This window comes from Buteo buteo, chromosome 2, assembly GCF_964188355.1.
Source record: "Buteo buteo chromosome 2, bButBut1.hap1.1, whole genome shotgun sequence".
In the NCBI taxonomy this organism is placed as follows: domain Eukaryota; kingdom Metazoa; phylum Chordata; class Aves; order Accipitriformes; family Accipitridae; genus Buteo; species Buteo buteo.
In genome coordinates, this window is record NC_134172.1 from 72,391,599 (window position 1) to 72,404,434 (window position 12,836).

Here is a 12,836-nt window from a genome sequence, read left to right on the forward strand (position 1 = left end):
ATACAAATATAGCCTTCTTACCACATTCAAAACCAGAAAACATCCACATATTTAAAGAAATGTTCTTTTCTATTTTGATCAACAAGGACGTAGGTATTAATTTTAAATTTAAATTCGGCCCCAATAATGCCATATGAATGTTTTAAATTCATATATGATATGCACTGTTTAAGAATGTTTAAACAAAGGAAGTAGGAAAAGCCTTAAAATACACAGCAAAACTTAATGGCTTCAATTTTAAAATATATACTGATTGCAGCATGGCAAAATTATTCTCTTATGCTTAAAGCCAGTCTTCAGAAAGAATAAGTGCAGTCAGTGTAGTAATTTGTCCCACTGGAAATTCTGTATAAAACATCTACCTAAAATAAACAAGGCTTCGCAGCAAGAATCGTCAGTTGCCATTAAGGACACACCTTAAAGTTCTTACCACACAGTAACTAAACAAGTACAAACTAGTGGTGACTGTTTGCTACTTTTGTCTTAAAAGTTAATGAGATCAATTCATTCCTCAGTATCAGATCTTAAGATAATTTTCTTAAAAATGCAAGAGACAAACAACCCCAAAACACGAATATCCAGGATCAGAATGCTTAAGGTTCTTGTAAAGACGAATATAAATATTAACATTTAAACCTGACACCAGTACTAAAAGGTAAAATGCTTAACTGCTCAGAATACTAGTGCTCTGGTACTGGAAGGCAGCTGTTGTTCCCTTGCCTTTTCTTTTGTTGTGCTTAATCTCATGTCAAGTCATTCAACCAACTCCAAAGCGATGAAGACATAATTGAACAACCTTAACTAAAAACTGATCTACTGTTCTTAAATAGCTATATATACCATTTAACGATTCAAAAAAGCTAACATATGAAAAAGAACCTATAGAATTTAAATCAGCAACTCTGGTGCATGCAGAAGAGTTGCTTGGCTGTAGGCCAAGCCAATCAATAATCACTGTAATAACCATGTTTCTAGAGTTATTTGTTTTTCATATTCATCATCCTAAAAACTTAAAGACAAAACTTGAAAACTCATACTGATTTCAAGAACGAGCTGTGAGATATAAAATCCAAATATTTTGCACAGAATTACAATATTTCTTATTAAAAAAAATGTTACAGGAAGATTAGTGATCACAAAGCCACATTCCTGCTACAGATCTTAAAATATTGACTCAGTTACAGAACTAGTAAAGGGGAAGAAAAAAAAAAACCACCCTCCTCCACCCTTTCCCTCCCCCTCTGCCAAAGAATGCAGTTTATCCTACTTATTTGAAACTGTCCTTTTATATTCTCCAAGGAAACGCTTAAACCTTACTGTGGACATCACAAATTAAAGTATTAGTCGTATTCCCAAACCTACAGTTAATAAGAGCTCCTAAGAGCAATAAAACATGGCGTTAAAGCATTTGCAAGCCATTGTCATAGCACTGTGCTCTGATACCTTTGCAGACACAAAACCAGCCCCCACCAACCAACAAGCATGTAAGCATTGGTCAGCAAGTCAATGCCTGCTATTCAACTTGTAGTTAGGCGTTTTATTTCTGTGTCTTCCAGATCATATCACTTCTGCATTTCAGGGCCTAATAAAATGTGAAGAATGATATGCTCCCTCTCTCTCCTTGCATCTGAAACTGCGTTATTTCCCTCTCTTCTTTTTCACACATTCTTACAAAAACTTCCCTTTTCACATACTTGTATAAGAAAATATTCACTGCATCTACTTCAGTTCCTATTTCTATTTTCGATTTTCACTAGATCCTTCTGCTACTGCCTCCCCCTCAAACCCACTGGCAGAAACTGATGTAGTTTTAAAGCTCTCAAGGTCATTTCAGAAATGGAAAAAAAAAAATGTTGTTGCCTTAAAAAACCTTTACACACACAACACCCCTAAACTAAACCCTTTTCAAATTCAAACGCCTTTCATCAGCAGATCAATAACCCAACATAAAGATTTTTGTTCACCACCACTTCAAAACTATTACACTTCAATTCAAATACTTACTGGGAGTCACACAGCGCATTTTATGGGATGGCTCATTAAGAGTACATACAGACCTTACTTTGGCTGCAGGTTTTCTGTGTGGGAAACAAACAAACAAAAAAAACCCCACACCCAGAAACAGAAAGTCCAGTGGGTATCAGGGAACAGGAACGAAATACAATCTCTAGATATTCTAGAGTTTTATTGTCCTCGCTTGGCAACGTCTTTTGTTGCCTAAGAAGTCAGTTGAGGCTTATTTATTTATTTTCTAAACTTCCTATTCCCCTTAAAAAAAAAAAAAAAAAGAGAAACACGATGCCAAAAAAATTACCAGGAAGGGCTCAGTCTTTAGAAGACAAAGGTAAACGAAACAAAAACTGGCAAAACGGATCAATAAACTTTTCATTAACAAGCCCCCCCCCCCCCTCCGCCCCATGAGCCACTTACTACAAATCCTTCTTCCAGGAACATCTTTTGAGTCACAAAGAAATAGTCTCTTCCCGCTCCACCCCCACCCGGCAGAAAAGCACCCCCAAAACCCAGGCTCGACGCCTCGAGTATTTAAAAGCAAATACCCAGGTATACAATGGAAGTTGGAGACACCTCCTTGGGGGTGGGGGGGAGCAGGGGAGGGGGAGGCGATCCCGGGCAGGAGAAGGAAATTGGGGACAGCGAGAAGTTTACGGGTGGGAGGGAGGGAGGGAAGAAGGGTTTCTCTCCCTCCGCGCCCGCCGCTGCCTTTCGCTCCCCTGCCCGCCCGCGGGCGCTGCGGGCCGGCCGGCCCCCGGGGAGGGGGCGGCGGGAGGGGCTCGTTACCTGGGGGAGGGGGGGGGGGTGGCCCGAGGTGGGCCGGCTGCCACACACCTGGCCCCCTCCCCGGCCCTTCCTTCCTCCCCCCCCCGACCCCCGGGAGCCGCGTCCCCCCACACACCTGCCCTTCCTCCTCCTCCTCCTCCTCCTCTCCCCCAGGGGCGGTCAGTGCGCCTCGCCAGCCTCCCAGGCGCCGGGACAGGAGGGGAATGGGCGACCCTGCTCTGAGGTGGGGGGGGGGGGGGGGCCACCCCTCTTCACCCCCTCAAAACGTCCCAGAAGGCAGCTCCCCCCCCCCCCCGACCCCCCGCGGTCAGTCACACCCCCAGCCCCTCACGGCAGAGACCGCCCCGAGGGGAAGGGGGCTGCGCCTCCCTCAGGTGCCCCCTGTGAGGTGGGAGGAGGGGGGGCCCCTGGAAGTTGACCCCCAGCCCTCCCTCACCTGTGCCTGAGCCGCCTCCCCGGCCGGCATCCTGAGGCGGGGGCAGAGGGAGGAGGGGAGCGGGGGCGGCCGCCCGCGGTGCCGCCGGAGCCCGGACTCGGCGGCGCTGGCGCTCGCGCTCGGGGCACTGTTTGTAAACCGCTCCCGCGGCAGCTGTTGCTCGGGCAGCCCCTCCGCTTGGCCACGCCCCGCTCCGCGTAAGCCACGCCTCCCGATTGTCGCCGGCCACGCCCCCTCCTCCTCCTCCCTCCTCCCTCCTCCCTCCCAAGCCTCGGCGGGGCGGGCGAGCCCTTCGAGGCCGGAGGGGCGGCCCGGCCCGGCCCTGGCGTTAAACAACTGTGCCCCGGAGGGGTTGGGGGCGGTAGCGGGGGGCCCGGCGGCCTCCGGCCCGCCTAGCGTTGCCTGCCGTTTGGCCCGGTGTTGCCTCGGGGCGGCTGGTCCGGGGCCTAGGGCGGGCGGGCGAGGCGAAGAGCGCCGCGGCGATTGTTCCCTTTGTGGCGCCGCGCGCGGCGTGAGGGGAAAGCGCGGGAGTCGGCGAGCGGTGCGGCAAGGGCCCCCGCAAGGGCGGCGGGTCGGGGCCCCGGCGGGCTTTTGTGTTTTGTGATTCAGGGACGATGGGGGCGATGGTTATCTCCCTGAATCACAAAACGCGGCCGAGGGGAGCTCTGTGAAGCCCTTCCCGTCGCCCTTGGCGGGAAGCGAGCACCCGGCGGGGGCCATCACGGGGCCGGATCGGTCTGGGCTGCTCCCAGAGCCTCGTCTTTGCAAATGTAAATTAAAAAAAACAAACGGTGCGGCTCTCGAGTGTCGGCCGCGGGGTCGTTGAGGGGTAGAATGGCCCGAGCCGCGTCCTTCTGCCACGCCACCGGCAGACCCGGTGACCTCCGGCCGCGGCCGCGATGCTGCCCCCTCCTCGCGGGGACCGCCACAGAAACACGGCGGTTCGCCGTGGGCATCACCCCCAAAAGGCCAAGGAGCCGTGTATTTCGCGTTTCTTCTGGCAGCCGTCAGCGCTCAGCTGTTCCCTCTGGCGTAGCCTTACTTCTTCTCCAGAGGTACGGACGCTGGAGCGGAATTAAATGCGGCAGACAAAGACTTAAAATACTTTTTTTTCGAGTATTCCGCTTGGAGCTGAGGAGCTTTTTAGGAGTTAAATGCAATCTGTAATACTGTTAGCGAAGCGCTTAATCTCTGCTAGACCCTGAGGTTAGCACCTTCTTCAAGTAAATGGGATAAGAAAGAGGTGAGTCTCCGTGTGGTCTCTCCTCTTGTTTTTTCCCCAAAGACACACCGGGACCTGTTAAAGTCAGTTTAGTTCACATCAGTAGGTTTAGATCACACCCAGGGGCTTATTTGCTTCAATATAAAAATCATCCTGCCTGAATGGAGGACATTTCTAAAATAATTGCAACTAAAATTATGGGGGGTGGTTTTATGTGCTTTTTGAAGTGTTCTCAAAATGTTCTCCCAGTCTAAAATGAGCAACTCTCAGGTTGAAATTTAGGTCACTTATATGGCAAATAAAGATTAATCAAAAACATTACAGAATGTGGTAATAGACTTACCAGGTAATTCTGGAAGATGAAATATCTTTATTGGCAAATTTGAATCTTGCCTCACACTAGCTTCAAACAGAATTCTTTTCATGAAAAGAAGGTCAAAACTGATAAGGTCAAACTTTTAAAATATATGTGTTTAGGACCTGGCCCTGCAACTAGTCTACAGGTAGACGGTGCACCCTCACTACTAGCTTCCTGGAAGTTAAAAAAACCCTGCGTGAATCAGCTGTGTGAACCAAGACCACGGGGTTTTGCCTTAGTCCGCTTCTTTACAGGTTTCCAGGCGTTAGCGCTTGGTCCTCCCGCTGCTCTGAATAGCCTGAGAGCTTTGAATTGATACAGGAGGAAACCGATGTAGGGCTTGTTGCACAATGAGCAATTTCAGTTGTTTTCTTAAGTGTGATTTTTTTTTTTTTTGCAGTATGATGTATCCGAGCACGGTGTTTATACATGCATGCAAAATATTCCACTGTATTGCAAGAGCTTCACATTTCTTTGTAACCTGCTGCACGCTAATTTGTACTATGTGACCAAACCTGATCCCACAAACACTCCCGAGTTTAGGCATAGGAGTAGGCCAGTACACTTCAGTGGGACTTGCTATGTAAGTTTAAGTATCGATTATCTACAAAAGGCAGCAGGGCAAGAAGAACAAAGTAGATTTTCACTGGAAATGGGTGTGGGAGTTACTAGCTTTGCTCTACCCAGTGTCCTGAGTCACATGACCCTCTTAAAAATTATGACTGTTAAAAAATTAGTCTTTTTATTGTCTTCTGATTTTAGCATTTTGAAAGTCCTTGTATTGAAGACTTACAAACAACTTCAGGGCCCACAAACTTTTAAAAATATTAAACTTGTGCTTTTGCCCTTAACTATGTCTCCTAAAAGGCTTGCAGAGTTAGGTTTTGCAATATTTCTTGTTCTCATGACACACCAAAACCCATTACTTCCCCCCCCGCTTTCATTTTTTACCCCTTTTTAAAGATTGTACTTTTTCAGGTGAAATATACTGACCTTCCTGATCACAAGGGGCGTTTCACTGGAGCCAGGACTCTGGATGACTGTAAACATGATTTAACAGAGAACATAGAAGCCGTATGGTTTTTATCCACTGAGATATGGTACCTCTGTGGAAAACATAAGAAAATAAGAAGGCTTTCAGGAAAAAATGAGAAGCTTGGAATATCTTAAAACTTTTCATCTTTTTTCCTTTTTTCTCAAAATACATCATATAATATCACATTACATGACTGAAATGAAAACATCCAATTTATTTTTACAGATTAGCCACAATGACCTCCGTGATTTATGCTCATGGCACTGGAAATGTTTGATATGAGGCAAGGGCCAACTTCTAAAAATAAATCTAATATTTTCTTCTCCCTCTGTTTTGCGTTGTGTTGAGGACATTTGCTGCCATTCTGGAGAAGCTTCAGCAATGCATGTATTATGTATGAAGTAAAAACTTCTACAACAAATGCACAGGAAAGACTGACAGACCTGTGTTTACTGTTCTGCACTATATGTTACTACACAGTCTTGCAATATTAAACCTAGCCCCAAACTAGACTTTGGAACCAGGCAGCATGCCCAAAATTGTGATAATCTCCGCCATAACAACAGAAAAAGATAAAATAGCATTGCCAGAAGCTGAGAAGTTTAGTTTCAGTCCCCAAATTCCTAATGTACTTAAATTTATAAGTTCTTTTAAATTACATTACGTACATCTACATTATGTAAAAGTCCATACTTTTACATTATGTAAAAGTCTTGCACACTGGCTCAAGTCCTGCTCTTCTGCATAGTGCACACGAGAAAACCCTTGCTCTCAAAGAGAATGAAAACAGAGCTAGCTGATCAGGCAACAGGAAGCCTTTACCTAAATTTAAAGTCTTTCGAGGGTTGCTGTGGATTTTTGTCTCAAACAACTGACCTGAGTAGCAAAATACCCGGTCTATACCTGGCAGCAGGAGATCGGCCAAGTTTCATTCTTTTGCACAGGGACTCTCTCATTTTAGATTCATATTTAGGCAGCTATTAAATCTGGCCCATCGTGTGGTTAAGGCACAAATGGGATTTAGGGGATCTGGGCTCAGTCCCAGCTCTGCCACAGACTTCCTGCATGATCTTGGGCAAGTCTTCTCACAGGGCTCACAAAATTTGCCAGGTTTGTTTTTTTTTAAGCCCCTGCTCTAGCAGTCAAGTCATTACATGAAATTCTCCATTTGCTGGCATGAACAGATAAATAAAGTAAATACGCAGCGTTTTAGCTTTTAAGGAGATAAGCTTGAAACCATGATCAGAGTGTAACCTAATGGCTCAAATTTAGAGAACAAATTTTAGGCGTCCTTTTTAAAATTATTTTGGGCATCTGGGCCATGAGTGGGAATATAAAGTTCTGCAGTCTTCACTTCTGCACAACAATTTCTATTTGTAAAATCAGGATCGTTTCGCTTCTTTGCTTACAAAATTGTTCATAAATTGTTTGTGCGATGTTCAGATGACACTGAGACCAGAAAAATAGAATCTCTTATGAGAAGGCTTTATCAGTGTTTTGTGGCTTGTCTTTCGAATTTCCCATTTGCACAAATTACTCCTTTCAGCATTATTTCAGCAACGAGTAAAAGAAAATCCCGTCGTGTCAGATGATTCTCCTGTTTTTGCCTCTGCAGAAGCGCAGGCAGTAGTATGTTTACAGGAAACGCCTGCTGCAGAGGCACTCTGGTAGTTAGACACGGTCTCAGATTTGACTAACGTGCTCACATGATTAGATTTACTAAATGAAGACACAGATGAGACGGTGATGAGAAAGCTGCAAGCAATCAGGTTCTTGCAACATCAGATAATCCGTGAAGCGACTTTGTGCAGTAACCATGCAGAAGGCTCCCCGCACCCTCCCCCCCAAGAATGTGCCTGGCTGTTGCATTAGTAACTATCTCTCAACCCATATTCAGTTACCAGGCTCCCTCGCATCAACAGCAGCTCTTTTTTTTTTTTTTTTCCTCCTCTTTGCATTCTAGACCAAAGTGCTGCATTCTTTAAAAATGCATTCGTAGGTATTTTTATGCTCAGCTAACATTTGAAGGTTTAGTTACTTTCTAAGCAGCACATTTAGCATAGAACAGTTTATTTTTATAATGAGAACAAAATTGCAGGGTTTTTCTTTCACTGTTTTATGCATCCTGTCTGTATAAACTCATAGATTTCAAATCCTGCGAGGCATGTTGACAGTACAGCTATTAAAGATTTTCTATTTGACCTTGATTTTGTTTTGTTTTCGCTGCGTATGAACTTTAACAGACTTGAAGCATGACACGTCTTTTCTTTTTACTTATCGCAGTACATGTAGGGTAGGAAAAGACATGTAAACAGCAGCCTGTTCAATAGCATGTAGATTTCTCAAAGAAAAGATATCACTTTCTCGAAGCTCATTTTGCTCAACCTACAGTTTTGTTCCTGTACTTTGTTCTGCAAATGGATCCTTTTCGAAATGACGGCACACCATGATGTGTATGTTCTCTTTTCTTAGAACTCGTGGGGTGAAAGATCTGTGGGATCTTACTGTTATTTATTCAAGCACACACGTTAGTTGTTTGATAGGGTATGTAACAATAGCAATAACAGCAGCATTGTTGCTACTGTGGTGATAGAGAATAAAGACTTGCATGGAGAAGTAGTATCTTTTATTAGCTGTAGTGAGAAGAGAGAGAAGAGCTTTCAGGCACGCAAGCCCTTCCTCAGGACTGAAAACAGAAACAAACTTCAAGCCTGCATACATTTGTGCTGTGCAGTAAATGAAGGCAAATACATGGGTGAAATATAAATGATGTAAAAAAGGCTGCTTGAGAAGATAAACAAACTGAAGATAATGCAGTCATACCCTCTGCCCAGAATGGCTCAGTTATCAGCACCAGAGGCCCTAAACTTTTGTTGTAACTTTCCAAATTGTCCTTCCCGGTATCACATGGCCTTTACTCTGAATATCAAGAGTCAGATCTAGAGACTGGCTGTTAATCCTTTCTCTTCCTTGATTAGGTTGAGCTTCCAGTCTTCTCACTCTCAGTCTATAAACTACTTCTTTCCATTGCTTGGATATGGCAAAATAAGAACATGATCACCCATGCTAATTAGCACCTGACACCATTCTTCAATTTAAAAAAGTCTAATACTAAATGCCCAACCCTGAGCTGACAACTCACACACACAGAGGTAGGTGTACACTGAACTGGTTCTAAAATTGAAACCTCAATGCATTGTTTTGATATGATGACATGCTTAAATTCTGTATTTGTTAATACAACTTTCCTCACGCCATTAGCGAGCTCTGTTCACTCTTGTTACCGAGCTCGCAAGTCTGTAAACAAGAGTTTTACAGCCACATTTCAATTCTGACACTTGTGCTGTGCTGTAGGTGCAATTCAAATGTCACCTTTTTCTCCACTTCTCCTTTTGGGGGTAATTTTCTATTTTGCCTTCCATTGAAGAAGTTTGCCTCCTCTTTGTTTAGATCTTAAACAAATTGAATCGAAATTTCAGGCACACCAATAATATTTGCAACAGAGTTTATCATCAAAATAATGGAAGTAGCCTCTCAGAGTTCACAAGATGTTCCCAGAGTGAAGAAGGCACCTCTGGATTAATTCCTTTACTTTCTATGGCATGTTCCAAGTGCATTCAGAGACCAAAAATGCCTTGAAGGGTGGCAGTTGCTGCTGCTTGTAATCGTGATGTGGAGGCAGATCCCTAAGAACTGACCCATGGGCAAGGAAACAAAATTATCTGCCTTAAGATAGCAGAGAGACTGAAGACGTAGACGCATATTAATACAGTGTTAAGGAAGTATTCATTTTGTAAAGGTTTTTATGTGAGATTACCCCAGGCTCTGTCAGGTGTAATCCCCACGAACAAAGTGGTGAGTTCAGTTACTTTTTTGAGACATACTTTTGCAAAAGTATTTGCCTTAGCGTATGTCCTCACACTCAGCTATAGAGCTACCGCAGCACTTAAATGCCTGAATTGTAGGGCAGAGAGAATGGGATACAAAAAGTAATATTCTTTCCAAAACTTTCATGGTGTTAAAAATAATAATTGTCTCTCATAAGCTGAAAGTGCTGATACATTAATAATGGATGATGGGATTCTTGCACATGTGTTTATTAATTTATAAACACTGCACAGCCTCAGAATGAAAGGTGCTCTATAAATAGAAAGCTAATATTGATCAATCCTGAAGTGGTATTACCATTCTTGGAGGGTTGCGATGTTTTTTCTTCTTCCTAATCTGATGACAGAATTCCCTGGGCTTGGCTCTTTGTTATCATTATTTGTTTCTTCCTATTGTACTTTCATCAACACTTCCTCCTTGTATCAGAAATGCAGGAAGAAAAATCCGAGGCTTCTGAACGTTGTGAATGCTGTAGAGCTGGTATGACAAAAATGTGCATTTGAAAGGTTATAAAAAAAAAGACAACCAATTGTTTAAAATGAGGTATTAGCATGACAGTTGACAAAGGCATGGTATGTTGCCAGATCTGACTGGTTTCTAATGCTAGTTAATGAGAACAAATATTCCTTGATCTGAGTGCAAGAGAGTTGCCTCACATGTTCTCACACACACAATGAACATGCTTCCCCATTTTGAGAATTATTGTTCCGACACCATAAGAAGATATCGTTTTACTTCAAAACACATTAGCTTCCCCCCCCCCCCCGCCTTTCACAACCGACTGGTAACCTGATCCCTGTCCTTACATTTGTTATATTTATTTGATTTACATTTTTCTTCTTCCCTCTTCTTGCAAGAATAACGTTCTTGCAACAGTGCGAGACGACGCAGTCGGTGCTCTGATAAACAGGTGATGAACATTTGCCATCTACGTGCTGGGTTAAAGGGGGAGGGGGAACAGAAACCCCCCCACACACCTCCCAGATCTAAGAAGCTTTCAAGTAACGTAGAAAACCAAGCCCAAAGCGCAGCCTCTTCGCACAGCTTCCACAACTTCTGCCATGCTGACTTGCGCCAACATTTCCCAACCGGTCCCGCAAGGGAGGTTTGGTCAATATGCTGCCAATACCCTGGCTCAGACGCAGACAACTCTCGGGAGCCAGCCAGTATCGAAAAAACCTGCCAAATTACAATACGTGTAAGAAAATGCCGGGTTCCTGCTTAGGTAGCGTGCCTTCCCTACCAGTCTTCCTTCAGTGCTGGGATGCGGTTGGGTCAGCGAGGGGCTGCTCGGAGCAGGGCTTCAGCTGGTGCCTATCAATATCACACTATTGCCTTTAATGGAGCTACAGTAATTTCCAGCAGCTGTGAGTTCACCACAGCATTTCAGCGTGCTTAAGAGGAGTTTTGATTTTAAAACCTACTAGTCTGTGAGGCCTAAGCCTGCGGTGATGGGCAGGCTGTCGTATGGACACAGCAGCCCCCTGAAGTCTGGCTGTCAACAAGCAGGATTTCCACCCACATGTGGAAATTCAAAATTTGACATTGGTGTTTTGCTACAATGGAAGTATTGTGTATGGCACAGAGTAATATCTTCCCTGTGGTCTGTTCGTGTCGGGATATTATTCAAAGTAAATCATCAGATTTTGCTTCATTTTTGCCATTGTTACATTATTTCCTGTATGACCTTATTTTTTTTCCTCAAAAGAAATTAGCTATTACTTCAAGTTTTTGAGAGGACTTTTTAAAAAGAAATTAACATAACTGGAAATTTTTATACAGGTAAAAAGCCTGTTTTTGAACAAGACGCCGTGAAGCCTCACAGTAGCGCACGCAACTGAGGGACATTTTAAGCTTAAACTATTGACATTAGACAAAGAGGAAGGTGACTTGTTCTGTGGAAGCAAATGCAAAAACTAAACCACCAGAATTGAAATGACAAGTAGAATTGAAATGTAAACCTCTTTCAGTTTATTCATCTGAGATGGTGTCATTGCAGATTAAATAGGAGAAAATTTTCATATGGGACTTTTTTAATATGAGAGTGTTCTTCCAAAGTTATACGATATTATAGTTTTATAACAATGAAGTTTCTATTAACAGTTAGGGAGAAGACGGCTTGTTCCTGTGGTTAAGCAAGCAGGACATTTGGTATAGACTGTATATAATAATTGGAAAGTACATGTATACGCATACTTAACAGGAAAAAAGAAGTACGTTCGTTCGAAACATTCTGCAGTAGCTAGCTATTAATATTGCCGAGAAGCAGACCTCCCTCCCAGGTCTCCTAATAACAGCTTTTGGTGCTGACAAAATCCTTGCCCAACAGATGCAACCATAGCTTTATGGTTTATCAAGGACTTCTGGTGACACTATAAACCATGAGAGTGAAAAAATGCTTCCTGCTGCAGACTTCCTGCTTCAGCTGCAGGAACAGCACAGACCAGTTTGTTTCAGACGTTGTCTCTTTATCAGGCTGCGTGGTGAATTAAAGCCTTTAACGCAGCACACAGAAGTTTAGAAAAATGCATAAACTGCTAACGCTATGTCCTCTGGTGTTGTATCCGTAGATTTAGATAAATAGCTTTAGCAAATGTTGAAAGGTAATAGCGAATGTGATCATTTTATACAGTGTAAGAAAAGCTCCATAATCTGCTGGGTTAGAGACCAAAATGGTTTTAGACATTCGTCATCAAAGGTGGATTTTCAGGAGAAGTTAGGAACCCAATGGAATATTGCAAATGTGCGTGAAGCTGGGTGGCTGCTTTAGGCATGTAATTATTTTAATTCAGGTATGTAAACCAGATAATTGTACATGGAAACAGCTAATTGGGCAAATTTTCATTTCCTTTTACCTGTACAGACACTCAGGAGAAATCGGAAGCACTCACTATGAAGGCTACTACGTGCCTTCAGCATTTTCTACGTGCACCAACACCAAACAGATCTAAGGTTCTGCATTCTGGATCCCCATAACAGAACTGTCTTTGAAGTAAGGAGACCGTATGGTTTTCAGCGCCGCTGGCCATGTCAGCTTGCTGACCGGCCCCCCTTCTCCTTTCACGCTGCCCCTGGGGAGCCCAGCTTTGCTGCACTC

General features: G+C 43.7%; 1 protein-coding gene across 6 annotated transcripts in view; it reads right to left on the bottom strand.

The window, feature by feature from the left end:
- ZNF217 (zinc finger protein 217) overlaps positions 1 to 3,371 on the bottom strand; it is a 28,786-nt gene extending 25,415 nt beyond the window's left edge. For 4 of the 6 annotated variants that reach the window (XM_075019620.1, XM_075019606.1, XM_075019612.1 and 1 more), the window contains exon 1: positions 3,236 to 3,371. The gene's annotated coding sequence lies outside the window, so the exon portion shown is untranslated. Of the gene's footprint in view, positions 1 to 2,004; positions 2,544 to 3,235 lie in introns of those variants that run through there. The other 2 variants (XM_075019597.1, XM_075019589.1) reach the window with 2 other exon arrangements.
- Positions 3,372 to 12,836: the final 9,465 nt, after the last annotated feature.